At 35.3% G+C, this 13,947-nt stretch overlaps 1 protein-coding gene across 4 annotated transcripts in view; it reads left to right on the top strand.

Annotated features, from left to right (window-relative positions):
- The window catches only part of DLGAP1 (DLG associated protein 1), a 414,682-nt gene that overhangs the window by 147,202 nt on the left and 253,533 nt on the right, over window positions 1-13,947 (top strand). For all 4 annotated transcript variants that reach the window (XM_027675997.1, XM_027675989.1, XM_027676007.1 and 1 more), the window contains one exon: window positions 1,858-1,968. The gene's annotated coding sequence lies outside the window, so the exon portion shown is untranslated. The remainder of the gene's footprint in view (window positions 1-1,857; window positions 1,969-13,947) is intronic.

The following is a 13,947-nucleotide window of genomic DNA, read 5'->3' as shown; positions in this document are numbered from 1 at the left end:
AGAAGTCCTTACAACCCTTTCAATTTTATACTCTCACAGAAAATCTGAAATGGTTATGATGTAGTCAATATTGTAGTCAAATTAAAACCTTTCTCAAAAGACATCCTGTCAACAGGAAATCTGTGCATTTCTGAGATAATTTAAAAGCAGTTTCTGGTTCTGTACTCTCTCTTGGTCCCACTGCCGATCCGATTATTTTATCATCCCATTTTTCCATTTTAAACATATTTTTCTACCCCTTCTGACAGAAAAACCTGCACAATCAACCAAGGAAGACAACTGTACAGAAAGAACTAGAAGAAATACACTAAAGATAGTTATATACCTCAGGGGAGAGGCAGGCCCTCCAAGCTAACTCTACACAAAGTGCTGTCATTGGAGTACTGGTGGAGTGTGTTTCTATCCTAACATTAATTCCAGAGACTCTGAACCAGTGTCAAAATTTAGTTCATCTTGGAAACAGGACTCATAGTAAATATAAAGACAGTAACAAAGGGGAGGCTGCAGCCTTCATCTGTTTCACTGCTGTAAAGCCCTAGGTGCTTTAGAGGTCAAATAATTCCTAGAAATAACCTTCTTCTGCGTATAAAGGCAGTTCCTGTCCTCTTAGAAGTTACTTGGAACGTTTCAACCCAAAGCTTTTTACTAAGGTGTGCATCCCACTTCCAAAGGAATTCATTTAAGGAAGTTTTCTAGCCAGTGGGAAGTGGGACATCAGACTAACTGGGTTAGTCTCTTCTGGTTTTGTAAGGATGAGTTTGTAATATTTGCAGGTTATTTTTGTTCTGAAAATTTTTACTTGTTTTTTATGACAACTGATCCCCAATAGTTAACTGTGATGAATAAAGGTATTTCTTTGAATGAGCATCAAGAGATTAAAATAACTTAGGAACACATCAAACAAGCTATTGTAGTGATAAATCTTCAGTATAGTCCAAGACTAGTATCAAAACACCCCTTAGCCACACTTTTTTTTCTCCTTTAATATGCTTTAAAATAAAAGTTTGATTTGTGATGTTAATTGCATTTACAAGACAAAATATTCATGCTTATTCTGGCTTGTACTTACCAATTGTTCACATTAAAAAAAAGACTGAATAAAATAGGCTAGACCTTTAGGTGATGAGAAACAAAACTTGAAATAGTGCGATGACTCATATAGCACAAATATAGAACACAGAGGAAAGCCATTTATTTCTGTTAGTCTGAGTAAATAGTACTGGAGAAATAAAAGGGAAAAACATATATATCATTTTCCTTACAAGAGAGAGAAAATGGCTTAGAAATAAGTATTTTCAGTTTATATAATTTAAAAAATTCATATATTTTAATGTGCAGTGACTTGCCATTGCAAGTTTGTCCACTACTCATCAAATGCTGGTGGGGAAGCTCTGTTTATATAGCTGGGTAGTTGTTCAAGTTTTCTCACCGTTCTCCTCTGCTTTTCCAGACAGAGGCAGAAGGACTCTATGGTGCATATGTAGTGTGAGAAAAGGTAGTAGAAGGGTGAGAATGGGGGAGAGGTGAGCTTGCCTGAGATTTACTGAGCAATCACTAGTCTTTGCATCTTTGTGTAAAAGAACAGACAAAGTCTTCATGCATTGTGCGGAAAGAGTAAAACATTTGAGGTGGCACCACAAATGCAACATTTTACAATCAAAATACTCTTTTTTGTGTGCTTTTTTTCTTGCAAGAAGGGGAGTGTGGTACCATGTGAAAATCTTGCCATGGAACATTGATATAAAACCTCTCAATATTGCTGTGATTTTTAATGAATACAGAGGTCCTTGCCATGTTAATAATTTTATCTTGTTTCAGGCTAGTAGTTTTAACTGCTACACTTTGATTGTGTTTCAGAACAGTTGAGCATCAAATATTGAAACTGACATCTGAATTAAGGAGTCTGTGAAAAATCTCTTCCCTCTTTAACTGTTGAAACAAACTAAAATGGAAAACTGACTAAAGGAGGTGAGTCCTTTCTTCTTATTCTCTGATCATTCTCCTTGATCTGTCTCTGCATCACTTTTATTCTTTTTCCTCCGGATTTGCTTCCTGCAAAGGCAGGGAGCCAAATGACTGCAAATTTTCAACTGCTTTAATGGAAATGAAGGTAGCCTAGAAAATTATATATATAATAACTCATCTTTGTACTTACCTAGTTATGCCAGCCGAGGACAGTGTTAATATCAGGTGTCTTTGAATGTTGTGGTGAATGATTTTCACAAGTCTGACATGAGCATAAAAATGTAGCATATAAACTTAAAAGTTGAGTAGAGCCCCACAGAGCTAGCTGTACCATACCTGTGGAGAGAGTGTAGGGAATATAATAGGAAAGGATTGATTTGACCTAGAGGAGTATAAGAAAAGGGATAGATCAGAGCCAAAAATGAAGTATAGAAGACAATCATCTTCGAAGCAACATTGAAATGACCTGGAGAAGTTCTGGTAAGGAAAGAACTTCCTTTTCCGCAGTTTCCACAGCTATTTTTATTTGCTTTTTTTTCTGTTTGTTTGGTCTGGTTTCTTCTTTACATTAAGAGCTGACCTGATAGACATACTGAAGATAAGCTGACCTCTAGCTTCTTGAACACAACTGGAATAGGAGTGAAACGTCTACATATAGTAAACTATTGGTATTTCCCAAAGCTAATCATATCAAAACAAATTAAAATCAATTCCATACCCTGTTTCCTTATGACCACATGGCAGACTTAAGGTATATGCACTAGGAACAGGGAGATTTTTTTTAATTTGTATGTCTTTTTAAAAGGCTGGTCATTCTGCTCATGATTTGATATGATTTTAAGAGTAACTCTTGGAACTATGACATGATTCTTACAATTAGAATGTTATCTAATTATCCAACAGTAACAATTGCTTTGTATTTTATTAAACTTACCTTAAGAGGAGAAAATAGCAGTATGCTGCAACATTTTCATAGCCATAAAATTGTATCCATGGTGACTCGTTATACATTATATATATATATATATGTATATATGATTCTACGTTATATATGATTCTGCATGTTATATATGCAGTATACATGCATGTATTTATATATTAAAAGTATATATTTCTAAGGTACATATACTCTAGAAAAAGTGATAAATTTTCTTTGCATAATAGGACTTGGAACTGCTGTTTATTTTCTGATAATGTGAAATAATTAGAACAATTCAGCTACCTTTGTCTCAGGTTGGCCTTCTATAAAAGTCTAAAACTTTATTGAAATGGTGACATAATGTTTGCAGTGGTGTGATTTTTTCCCAAGTAGAAGTTGGATTTTTAACTTACAGATTTGTTTTTCTCAGTACTACATTTACTTATCACTTATATATATTTATATCAATTACCATGTATTGTCATACACACAAAAAATAAACCCTATCCCCTCACTTCCTGGTGGTTTGGGTAAAATGGATATCTGCAGCATTCCCAGAGTTAAGTTTCTTGCGGCTGTGCTCAGTTTTGGCTTTTGTACCTATGCTCCTGAATTTGGGCATGTGTCTTTTTGAAGGGCCAAGGAAGTTAAGAATGATGCAGTAAGAACATTATTACAGCTGTGCAGTCACCTCTGCAAAAATTAGGAAATGCCAAAATGCATGTTGTCAGTTCAGATGTATCACGACAGTTGCTTTCCAGCAATGTCATGTGCCATTTTTTGCCTATACTTTTACTTGAAGTTCACCTCAATATAGGTGTTTTCCTTTTTTAATGACTTAGAAGTAAACTTGTGATTAGTTATATGATTAAATTTGATTCTTCTTCTGATATTTTGTAGAGTCCACCTATTTAGTTGATCCACCCAGTTTTGGATATGGTATTTAATATTTTAGATAGGTATTTGTACATATGTATTCTCCCCATATATCAACAAGAAGCAAAGGCATCACGTCTTGGAATAAACATTTTTTACCTGAGTGTTGGGAGAAGACATGTAATGGAACTTTTTCAATACAGAATTGTATTGGAAAATGTAGAGGGAAGTGATTTTTTTATTGTAAATACACTGTTAGAACTACACAAAAAAACCCCATTCATGTTAGAATAATCTGAATGGACAAAATGACCGAAACTAAGTACTTTCTTGAGGATATATATCCTTTTCAGAAGAAACACCAGTTTCTGTGAAGCTTCCTGTCAATTTATTGCCCTTCTGTAAAGGGAACTTTTTACATAGGGCAAACGGATGCAAGGTAGGGGCATAAGAAATCTCTTAACAAAGGAATGCAAATGAAAACATCATGGCATTGAAGAAGGTATTTTGATGAGAGATACATTTATCAGAAAGAACAGGCTGTGGTCCATTTATTTTCATAAGAAATATATTGTCAGTTGCTAGTCACTCCCAACTCAGAATAATCTGTGATTCTGTGAATATAATGTTACTATTTTGTTGCAAATTTTGTTCAAGGGAGATGCAGACAGAACGTAAATATGCTATTAAATCAAGATATGTTTATCATCAGGGAGGAGATGACTAGGCTTTGAAAAAGTCAGATAAGGAGAATCTATATGAAATATGTTAGGGATGCGGATGAAATTGAACTTTAATGAGATTAAACAAAAGAAATATAATTAATCTTCTACAGTGAGAATGTATGGAAGTAATTTAAACCTTAAGGCCTTCTTGTCTTATTGAGAGACAGGATAGAGGATGCTTTGCTTGATCTAATTATGCAGCAGTCTCGAGCCCTTCAAAATATTGTTCCTTAGGGGAAAAGGACACAAGACATAGCGAACAAATTACCAGTTAAAAGATATGATGATCTTTGATGCAATACAGGGGAAAGCATAAGGTATTTTACTAATAATCCTGGTGTGAAGGTAACAACTGTTATGAGAAAAATTAGAAATATTGCCTCAGGTAAAGTACACTGACAAGGCACAAAAGCTTGGATGAGGCAAAGGTACTGATATCAAATATAAAGAAGAAAACAGATTTCAAGTACTAATTGAAAAAAATGATCATGACTTGCTTGGGTTATTTTAAAGAAAAATTTAGACAAGAGTTTTTATTACAGCTTGAATAATAATTCCCTGGTCAGTTTTACAAAGCCCATGAATCAGAGAAAAGAAACTAAACTGACTGTGAGACAGACAGATGATTTGTCTGTCTATTAAATAAAATAGGACATTTGAAATGAAAATACATTTCATACATACCTATATCCTTCTCTACTTATGGGAAAAGCAAATATCAAAATAAAAGGAATAACTCTTTTAACCTTTTTGGTATCCAGGGCAATTTGGAAGTCCAGGGAATATCCATAACATTTTGGGATAAGCTGGATACTGCAATCTCCTGGACAATTTTTAGGTTTGAGTGCTGTAGTGACAACAATAATTTCGTAACATCTGTGTAGTAATAAGGGAGAATAAAGTTACAGAATCATGGAACCACAGAATGGCTTGGGTTGGAAGAGACCTTAAAGATCATCTAGTTCCAACACCTAGTACATAGGTGGAGAAAAGATCAAAAACTTCAGAAGAAGAGGTGCTGAGATCATAATAGAGTCAAATATTGGATCAAAAGTTTCATTACTACTATAAGTAAGGAAACAATCATTAACAACTAGAAACTATAGAGTTTTATCTTTGAGTAATAAACAATCGTGAGGAATTTGCTTACCTGAATTAAATATGTAAGTGGTGGAAAAAAAGAAAAATAAAGAGAAGGGTTGATATTTGTTAGAGCTAAGGCCATAGACAGACTTTTTTTATGTGTCAGTCTGTAAAAAAATTTCACTTCATCACACCTAGCAGAAATAGAAGACAATTCATCACAGCTATAGTCAATTTTGTATCAAAATTTATTTCAGAAATGCACCTTTGATCTCTTACTTTTTGACAGTTGGTGTCATCCAGATATGTACAGACTGAATTCTAGATGAAGATGTGGTCCTGCTTTCTATGTCATATAGATTGACCCTTTTTTTGAAGCCTTCAGATAAATTATTGTTTTACACTGTCTTTAAAGCATGACTACATTATACCTGCAGGATTTAAACAGTGTAATTAAAAAATGTGCCATTTATACTTTTATTTAAACAATAAGGTACCAAACAAAATCTTTTATTTATTTTTAAATAATTGGTTTTAATTTTAAATATTTACTTTTTTATTTGTTTTATAGTATTTAACAAAGTAAAAAGATTGGTAAACTCAAATGAACAGGCTTGGGAAAAAAGAGATTAAGTACCTTCAAGGTAGCATTGCCTGATTCTGAGCCCCCCTCCCGTTGCCTTGTTAAGTATGAGATTGTAGAAGATAGGTGAAGAAGTGAGGCTAAATACTTGAGCATCTAGTCCTTTTTTTTTTGTTACACCTCTTCTTCCTATTAATCCTATGGAATGCTAAAGGATCCTTTAATTTTAAAATACCTGTCTTTGTGACTTTCGTTTCTTAGGGTGGGAATAGACCCACCCTAATAGCCAAAATAGACCTGCATGTGAGTGCATGACTGTTGGCTTACATCCCTGAGGCAAGGGACACTGTACTAGTGTTAGGTAACATTCTTTTAAGATATTTCAGAAGAGGTCATCCCTAGCTCAGGAAATACCAGAATTATTCTACCTTTTTATGCTTTTATATACTTTTCTTTAGGTATATATTTTCACTGTGGTTTGTGACATTGGCTCACTGAGCCTTTGAATTCACTCAGCATGGCTATTTTTGTAAGTGCACACTACTGGAAGTGAATGCCTGTAAGAAGCTTGCATGGTGGGTCAAAAAGTAGTAACACCATTAACTCTGAGAAATGGAATATTTCTTGTATTCCCATAATTCTCTTCCAGTAAAAAGATTCAAGTTGAACACAGTGGGAAATGCAATTTACTCCCATGGTATAAAATCATATCCCTGAAATAATTCACCTATCTTAGAAACACACCAGTCTAAGGAACTGACACTGGTTTTAGGCTGCTGATGCAGGGAGAGATGCCTTTCTTTGGTTTGCATTGCACATCATAAGCAGACATAGGCACAATGGTAAATATTTCACCATCTCCTGATGGCTTCATGGAATCACCAACTGCACTTTTATCCTCTTTTTTTATCCTTTCTATACTCAGAAAGAATATAGAAATCACATCTGTCCTTATATGGTCTTCCTTTATGTTTTTATATTATTATAACAACTACAGCAGTAACATAATAAAAAAATATGATTCAGATAATCCTCTGAGTCCAGTGTTGCAGAGATGGAACTGGCACTGTGCAAAATAAAAAAATGAATTTGTCCTTATTGAGTAGTGAAAGTCTGGCCAAGGAACGTTAGTAACCTCTTCCAATTCATTGGGTAATTCAAAATTATAGTCTTCTGAAAACTTTATTTTATATGAAACTCTACCATATGGTTATTATTTTTTGCTGCAATCTGTTTTATTTCTATTGTATAGTTTCTACTTACCTTTTATTTTGTTGCCCTTTCCTGCCAGCTCTTTTAGCTACAGTCTGCATGCTGCAGATACAGTTTAAAAAACTGTCTAATGATTGGGGGAAAGGGCACTATAGTAGGGGATCACAGCAGGGACATGGCAAAGAATTCTAGTACTCAGAACTTGTATGCTCAAGAGAGACCACAACCATGTTTGGATGCAGTGATAGACCAAGGGGAAAAACCCAAGGAAATTGGTTTAACAAAGTATAATTCATCAAGAACAAAATGTATAATCCTGCATATTATCAAAGGTTTCTGAATTGCCTTAGCTCTTCAGCATGAATTTATCTGACCACATTGATGAAGTTTAAGTAGGCTAGAAATTTCATTGTAGTGTTTTTATTTTGAAAATGAGAAGAAATATTTCAGTGTTACAAAATCAGCACAATGAAATAACTGACACCTAGGTTTTATGAGCTGTCTAGGAAGTTCTTCAAACAACTAAAATTCACATCTTATAAATCCTGAAAATCAGGACAATTTCAAAGAATGAAAGAAAATATAAAATCATCAAAAGTAAAGTCTGGAAATAGTTCAGAAATCGGTGAAGTGATAAATACTGAGGAGTGTAAATTGCTTAAATGTTTGGGGTGAGTTTGTATGTAAAGTATCATTTTCCATGTCCTGGATTGACATAAATCTAAGCAAATATTATGGTTAATTATTAGGCAGTATAAGAATAAAGGTGTATAAAATGGGAATGTGATCTCATAAATCAAAATTCTGAAAAGGTTTTTAAGAGCATGGTACATTACCATCTGTAACAGGATTCTGCAGGTGGCAGGCGCTACTCGGGCATACTAATATAAGCAGGTCACCTTTCTGTTCCAAATATGGCGACTCCAGGACATGTACTTCATTAGATACTCACGTTTGAAAAAGTTGTTGAAAATTAGAGACTTTGGGAGACATCACAAGATTGGTTCAAATGGGAGTAAAAATAATGTCAGGTTTGATTCAGTACTGGGGGAGAGGGTGGAGTTGCAAAACTTTTCTCTGTGGAAGGCAAAAAAATATTGAACATCTGAGACTCATGAGTATGACAGAAAAGATCCAGTACGTACAAGTTAAACCTAGATATGGAAGCAAAGTACATACTTTTTAAACAGAAGTAAATACACATTGGAACAATTCACCAAGTAGTGTTGTGGATTCTTGTAACTTAAAAGATTTCATTTGGAATTAAGTCTAGGATTGCTGAAGCAATTTAGGGAATTAGTTGCTCAAACATCCTTGAAATGTACTCATTAAATTCTCCAAGATCTCTTGGGTTCCTCTAGAAATGCAACAGAGCTAAAAGGAGTGTGCTGTTTCTGATTCACAAGCGGGACTTGATGGAAGGCACTGTGAAGTAGTATGAGACAGTTTCTGTAATGTTACACAGCAGGTTAGACTATATTGTCCCAGTGGCCTCTTTTGTTCACAGTCAGTGTGTTTGTTTATTTGTATGTGAGAATAGCTAAAAAGTGTTCTGATCTAATAGGAGCTGCTTGAGATTGCTGTTGAAGTACTTACACCCCATCTGTTTAAGAAGATGACTGTAATTCACTTGTGTTACAGTAGGATATTATTTCAACTCCATTCTGCTGCTGGTAGGGAAAAGACTGAAAGACCAGGCCTGTGTGCAGAGGTGGCATGGAGATGGGATCTAAGAAACAGCTTTGTGTCTGTTAGGCTTTCAACAACTGATTGGATTGCCAAAGTAGAAATGGTCAGTCATATTTCAGGACCTACTCTGTGATCCAAGTGTGTTGACCAGAGGAGGTACCTATGACTAGATAGGTATATTAACTGAGCATTTCTTGGTTTTCCATAATATTGTCTATATAAAGAATTCACTTCAGATCATTGTTTCTCACTAGGAAAACTTTGATCTTAAATGAATATGTCTGGCTGGCTCAATTTCACTTTTATGAGAGCTACAATGAATTAGAGGCTATATCAACATGTTAAGCACCCAGTCACTCATCAGTGCAAGCAGTAATTTTGTTGGCACTGGGCACTGCAACCCTGATTCTAGGCATGATCTATTTCCTTTCTTTTTTGCACTTGACTTCCTAGGGTCTGCGTCACTAAAATACGTCTGTAAACCGGATCTGTTATCAGTACAAGTACTACTTGCAAGCCCATTTCCTAGCATTACTTTTAAGAGATACCATCTGAAATAGTATGGTCATGGAGAGCAAAGTAAAGCTCACTTTTGAGTAATGAAGACCGCTGTATTCCTTGAATTATAGATGGATTCTGTCCTGAGTTTTGTTTACTCACAAAACTGAGTTTCATGAGGCTCTAGAAATCCAAATTCTGCCTGATAAACACTATTTAAGTTTACAGTAGTGACCTAGAATATTGAGACTTTTTGTTTGTCTCTTTAATTTTTTTTAACAATATGAAAACAATTAATGTGGAAAAATGAGTAGTCTGCTTATACTTATTAACACTTACTGGAATTACAACTTATGAGTCAGTTTTTTAAAATTACTTTTTGTTGTATAAGAAAACTGGCTTTTGTTATAAACCCAAGGTATAAATGGTTATAATTTGTATAAAAGTGAATTGAGTCTAATATAAAATACAAAGGTAAGTGTTTATATAGTGGTTGATATATCATAGATATATTAGAAATCTTTGTATCTAAGACATCAGTATGACAGCAGGGTCTTGATACTGGGTTGTTTGGGCTGTATAAGTATATAAAACCTATTCATCATCTTTATGAAATACATATCATTACCAGAATGCAAATTATACAGATGAGATTGCTGCGTTTCTCATCCTTATCATGGAGATCTTCCATGTGATCGGTCAAGTCCAACATGGGGGTAAAGCAGCGTGTATTTTAGACAAATTACTGATAGCTACTGCTGTGTGTCTTCTTTGTGCGGCTTATGAAAGTTCAAAATAAAAAGCATCTGTTGTGATACCAATGAGGGAAGAATTAAGAAAGCCAAATGTAAAATACGTTACATTTTGAAGATCAAGATATTCCAGCCAGGTACTTGAGTTGAAGGTGCTCAGCATCCAAAAATTGGATTGTTTTATGTTAGTGACTGAGAAAAGAAAAGTGCAGCGTTAGCAGTTTGGGATTTTTGGTTTCTGTAAGTGAGCGAGTAATAATGTAATTTAAGTCATCCAAAAAGTAATATATGTCCTTGTTAACATCAATAGTTTTACAATGTAGCTATTTGAATTATGTACTCTAATTTGCTCTCATACCTCAGAGAAGTGTCATGCTTTCCTGTAAGACTCTTGTGATTTTAGCTTCAGAGCGCTGCATGAAAATACCCTCTGGTCTGGAGGATGCACTGCTTCCTGATGGGTAGACCTTGTTAAAATTAGGTTTTTAACACAGTAAAAATTGAGTTATGCAGCTTTATGATAAAATAATTAAGTTCACTTCTTTATTGGCCAAATGAGTTTGAGGAATGCTTGCACTGAATGTCTTGCAACTTTTATATTATATTTCTTTACATTACATTATATGTGCATGTTTATGCATATATGTATAACTAGTTTCCCTGAGCATTTAGTAAAAATAACAAATAAATATAATTTTTTCTTTCTATCTATTCAATTTGAAAATGTAGCTCAGAAAGTGTGCTCAAGGAAATGAGGGAACATAGCTGTTCCAGGAGGTACGAAATGGACTGATTAGGTCAAAACATATTTTCTTTAATATATGATATGGAATCTGTCCAAAAGCAAAATAATACTAGGCAGGACTGAAGGCAGTCAGTATGACATCAAGAAAGATATAACACTGCTGGGTTGAAATGCGACTTGAACTAGAGCTTCTTAGATTTAAGATCAGAAGCAATCCCATATAAGAAACTTTGTAGGTTATGCAGCTATTTTAACTCACAGAAAATAAGAAAATAAGCAGGCTGTGATTCTAAAACCAGCACCTCCATGCTGATATCATTGGACCGTTGTAGGATCATTCTTAGTGGAAATTTGTAATAAGAATGTTACAAAATGTTAGAAATGTTACAAATGCTTTGTCCTGCAGCAAGATTTCTGATCTGACCTTGATTCTTTGATACTTGCTGACACTAGTCAGATTTCTTTCAGTGTCATGACAAGAGCTAATGTCTTAGAGCAACAATAAGCAAAGAAGCCCATGCTGTGGGGAAAGCATGACAGAAACAAGTATAACAGGGCATGCATAGTTTTAGAAATTACCTTATTTGAGAGAACATCTGTTTTAGGTTTAGACAAATTAGTACCTTGAGACTGTTCGGGTAGAGAATTGATCTCTTGTCGAGATGTCAATAGTTTGAGTATCTGAGAAAACAGAAAATAATTGCTACATCCTGATATTCTTTTACTAGAAGAATTTATTCATCCTGCAGTTCTTGGCCATTATAGCCTTCAACAACATGGTGAGTTTTTTATTTTCAATTACTAATCTTTACTGTACATGATACTATGGTAAGATTGGGGGCTTGTAGTGTGTCTTTTCTAAATAATTGGTTAGCTGTCAGGAATCATGAAAAAAATCAATAATAGTAATAATTTTTAGCTCTTAAATTCTAAATTCAATGTTTTTTATATTAAACATCTGTCATATGTATAGCTCTGTATGGCTTTTTTTTTTTAGTTACATTTACTTTCTCTGGGGTTTCCTTATACTTACAGAAATTGACCATAGAACCATAGAATCATTTAGTTTTCCAAAGATCGAGTCCAACTATTAACCCAAGACTGCCAAGTCCCCACCACTAAATCATGTCCCTAAGTGACATCTTTTAAATACCTCCAGGACTGGGGACTCAACCACTTTGCTGGGAATATGTTCCAATGCTTGAAAACCCCTTCCGTGAAGAAATTTTTCCTATTATCCAAACTAAATCTCCCCTGGCACAATTTGAGGCCATTTGCTCTGGTTGTGTCACTCGTTACTTGGGAGAAGAGACCAACTCTCACCTTACTACAACTTTCTTTTTAGTTGTAAAGAGCAATAATGTCTCCCCTCAGCCTCCTTTTCTCCAGGCTAAACACCTTCAACTCCTTCATAAGACTTGTGCTCCAGACCATTTGCCAGCTTCATTTCCCTTTTCTGGACATGGTCCAGCACCTCATTGTTTTTCTTGTATTGAGGGGCCCAAAACTGAATACAGGATTTAACATGTGGCCTCACAAGTGCTGACTACAGGGGGACCATCCCCTCTCTAGTCCTGCTGGCCACAATATTTCTGTTACAAACCAGGATTCTTGGTCACCTGAGCACAGTGCTGGCTCATGTTCAGATGGCTGTCAACCAGCCTGATCCCCCAGTCTTTTTCCACTTGGCAATTTTCCAGACACTCTGCCCCCAGCCTGTAGCCTTGCATGGGATTGTTGTGACCCAAGTGCAGGACCCAGCACTTGACCTTTGTTGAACCTCATGCAGCCTGTCCAGATCCCTCTGCAGTGCCTTCCTGCCCTCCAGCAGATCAACACTCCTGCTCAACTTGGTGTTGTCTCTAAACTGACTGTGTGTGTACTTGATCCCCTCATCCAGATCATCAATAAAGATATTGAACTGGACCTGCGCCAATACAAAGCTCCAACCAAAGGACCAACCTATACTCCTCCTCCCAAAGCTCTGTCACTAAGCAGAGGACTTCCTCCACCTGGGCACACCTCTCACAGGGACACTCACTGCTCCTGTCAGGTACTGCCATAAGAGCAGGGCACAGCCCTGCAGCTGGTACTGGGATGGAAGCCTGTTCCCATCAGAGCTCCATCTGGGCAGCTGCATCAGCCCTTCCGGTGTATCCTTCCAGACCAATTACTTTCTGGAAACATATACTTGGCATAAATTATCTGGTTTCAGCTTAGATTAGGTACTTGGTTTGTAATTAAAATCCAAATGGTAGAACAAATTGAGAATAACAAATGCAGTTTATTGAATCAGTAGAAGACTACTTTCCTGTTCTGTCTCCAGTGCAGTTCCACTTTATTTACTAATTATATGCAAACTATCATTATGTTGTGGCACTTCATAACAACTCTGATATTTCATCAGAGATCCTTCTTGGTTAGAATGATTGAAATGAATTGGTGGAATAATTTGTATCGTTGTAGTTACTGATAATTTGTACTGCTACACAGTCTGTCAAACTGTTCATTTCATGTATATTCAAGATATGAAAACCTATTTATTTTCTGTGAGGAAATCTTGGATAAATATAAAGCTTTGCTTTTTACAGAGATATGATATGGTATTCCTTTATAACTTTACAAAATGAAATACCTTCTGCTGAGTGGATGGACCTCTGTGCAAAAGGAGACAAAAATTCTAACTTTGAAATATTAATAGTGTTGGTTATCCTTCTAAATGTTTATTATCTTATAGTCTTATTAATAGCTGCAGCAGTGCTAAAACAAGGGAAGGTGTATGAGGCAGGAATATTGTGTTGTTTTCTTACAGGAAAACAGAATGCAAATTTTTGGCATATTTTTCAAACTTGAATTATTTATATATCAAACATTACTCTGGCAAATCCTGATTATACTTA

Source organism: Neopelma chrysocephalum, unplaced genomic scaffold (assembly GCF_003984885.1).
Source record: "Neopelma chrysocephalum unplaced genomic scaffold, ASM398488v2 Primary Assembly neopelma1_22, whole genome shotgun sequence".
Lineage (NCBI taxonomy): Eukaryota > Metazoa > Chordata > Aves > Passeriformes > Pipridae > Neopelma > Neopelma chrysocephalum.
The sequence above is the reverse complement of the archived record's forward strand: the minus strand, read 5'-3'. Positions and strand labels throughout refer to the sequence as shown.